Below are 3,265 nucleotides of genomic sequence, written 5' to 3' on the forward strand. Positions count from 1 at the left end.
TCACTCTGCCTTTCAAATAAATAAATAAATAAATAAATCTTTAAAATGTGGCCATGGAAAAGCTGGCCACCACTGGGAAGTCCTAGCACAGCATTAGTAACCGGGTGGATGACATTGAGAGCCCTGGTGGGGTGCACCAGGACACGCTCATCACCACTTCCAGAGTATTCCTGCCATAAATGTCTGCACAGAAAAGAACCAAGCCTCCACCCTGAGCTTTCCATTTATAATCAAAGAGAAGTTTAGAGAAACCAGTTAATTTCCTGGTTGAAATCCTTGGCGTGTGGATCATTCTGCAGGAAGTGGGACTGGACTCCTTCTGTGGTCAGTGTCACCAGAGGAAAAACACGAGGGGACATGTCCCAACCTTGCTACTCAAAGTGTGGTCCTCGGCCAGTGCAAGTTTCTTAGAACGAGAGACTCTTGGGTCCCACCCGGCCCCCTGGGATTCAGACATGCATGGACCAGCCTCTCTGGTGACATGCATGTAAGACAGAGAGGGAGAAGCCCTGCTGCAGGCAGCTGGAGACGTGACCGCCACATGCAATGGGTGAACCTTGACCAGAGTTTGGCTTAAGAAAGAACAAGAAGGTACAGACACCTGGGACTCTGAAAGTGAACTTGGAGTTGGGTGATGCAGCTGTGTGAGACGTGCATGTTGAAGTATTTAGTGATGGAGCACCATATCTACAATTCCCTTAGAAGAAGAGTGGTGTGTGTGGCTGTGTGTTGAGAGAAAGAGAGAGAGAGAGAGAGCACTGATCCAGCAAACTGTGAGATGCAGCGTGCCTGATTTTCATCAGACTCTTATTTTAGCTTTTTTCTCTGTGTGAAATTTTTGAATGTATGAAGCTAAAGGGACAAAAGAACACCTAGAGTCCAAGGGATGGCCACACCACGCGTAAGTGGGCAGTCCATTCAATCACGTAAACAGTCTGAAAGGCCCCCTGAGCCCCGCATCAGGCTGAGATGCATCCAAGGCAGCAGATTTCATGCCTGTTTCATGGAATTATCTTGGAATGGCCCCAGTTAGCTGCATTTGAGATGTGAAAACAGGAAACTTAGGAGCTGCCAGGCCGGCAACTCACCTCACTGGCAGGGCAGTGCCGCAGGGGAAGGGACCACTGGAAGCAATGTAAAATCCAGAAGGGAAGACCTCCCAGGGTCAGGAACGAGTGACAAGCCTGCTGCCCGAGCGTGCTGCACACTGACCTCACCATCAGGGCGGGTCAGGCAGCTCCCAGCCGGTACAGTATCTAACAAGCCAAGGACAATGCTGTTCCTTCCCTCTGTAGCCCTAAGCTCTTATTAACCTTCTTTCACATGCTCATTCAATGCAGTCATGTGACAACCGTGCTCGAAGTTGGACATCATGGTCTGGGGGGCTTGGAGAATCTGTTATAGTTCCAAGGCCTCAAAATGGGGAGCTATAGAATGATTTCATCACCGCCAGGAGGAAAACTTCATTGTGAAACTTGGATATGGTTTGTGTCTCGTCCATAGGTTTCACTCAAAGGCGCCACTTGGCCAAGAGGGAAACTTTACTTAGGGGAGTTAGGTCCACGTTAGCATGGACAGGACAGTGTTGCGTCACAGTCACCCGCCAGGGAGTTGTCAGAGCACAGGGTGCTGGACCGTGAGGCCCGAACGCTCCACTCCTAGCAGGTTCACAGGTGACGCTGATGTCACTGGGCACCACACGTTGAGAACCACGGGGCTGAAGCAATCTGCGACTTCGACCCTTCAGTGAGTCGACGTGGCAGAGGTCCGGCAAAGTCCCCTGCCCGCACCGTCACCCGTGTTCTCCATGGGGTAACTCAGCAATCAGGCCACCGTGCCTTGCAGATCCGGCTGCCTCCTTTCTCCAGTGATTCCTGTAAATACTGGAGTTTCTGAAGAGTATTCAAATTGATATAATATCAAAGAAGACAGTTTGTAATCATCTTTTAGGAATATCTGTTACTAGAAGGGAAACATACAATCATCAGCAGATACTCTGCTTGGGAGCATGAGAATGTAATGGCGATTTTGCCAGGTATCAGCTGTGTTCCCTTATAAAGTGCATGAAGAAGGAACAGGGATAGTGCAATATTCTCCACACACATGTACATACAAGTGATGAGAGACCTAGAGCGACTGTGCCTCCAGCTCTGCTGCTGTGTGTCCAATCCCCTGTACACACACCCCAGAAATACAAAGGCTGGACGATCCCAACCAGAGGCTGGTATCTGCTCCTCAGAGGGGGACTGGCACAGAATGGAAGGTGGGAGTGGCCAGGAAGCTTCCGGCAGTGGAGTCCAGCAGTGAACAGGCCCATGCATCCGAGCTGGAGACCAGAGAACACCCTGCTTGGGTGGCCACAGCTAATGTCCAGGGCATCCAGGGGCAGGAGGCAGACCGTCGAAGGAGAACAGTATCCAAAGCTGAGATTCAGTACAATAGCTCTGATGGAGTGTGAGATGCCGTGAGTCCACTTTGGAAATCCCTAAAAAGTCACAAGGAAGGGGAATGGTTTTGTTCTTGTGACTTGAGAGTCTTGGCTCAGGACCAAATATTAAGGATTAAAATGCCATGAGAGCAGGATGGAAATATGTTAGCCATTTCTTTAGGGTGCCAAATAAATGCAGAAGCCAATGAGGTCATAGAGGAAGTTAGCCAAGCCAGGTGGAGTTGCCAACTTCCTTCTATTAATTAAAAATAAGAGCTTAGAGGTATATGGGATGAAGATTCTAAAATCACACTTCCCTGAAGGGTGCCAACTGGGCACTTCCTGTTGTCATGGTAACCCAGACAGCACTCAGGCTGTCCACTCTTCAGCAATGGAGTTCTGGAACATTGTCTGGCTCCAGGTCACCTTGGCTCTGGAAGCTGTAGTGTGGTCCTCAGCGCCTGATGCAGCAGGTTTAAATCCTTGAGGCAGTAAATCTGTGCTGTTTTTCAGTACATGACTCTCCAAGTCTGGGACTATTTAGAATTAGATACTGAGATGAGAAAATAAATATAATATCGCTACCTTCATGTTAAGGGTAGTGCTCCAGTTTGCATTACCATAAGGAAATAACTTGAGGCTGGGTGACTTTATAAAGAAAAGAGGCTTTCTCAGCTCAGGGATCTGCAAGTTCAAAGACCTGCATCTGGTGATGGCCTTCCTGCTGGTGCAGTCCCAGGGCAGCACAGAGCACCCCATGGTAAGAGCCAGGGAGTGCGTGTGCATGTGTGTGTCTCTCTGGTCTTTCCCCCCTCTTATTGTGAAGCCACCAAGATC

The sequence above is a fragment of the Lepus europaeus genome, chromosome 3 (genome assembly GCF_033115175.1).
Source record: "Lepus europaeus isolate LE1 chromosome 3, mLepTim1.pri, whole genome shotgun sequence".
Classification (NCBI taxonomy): Eukaryota; Metazoa; Chordata; class Mammalia; order Lagomorpha; family Leporidae; genus Lepus; species Lepus europaeus.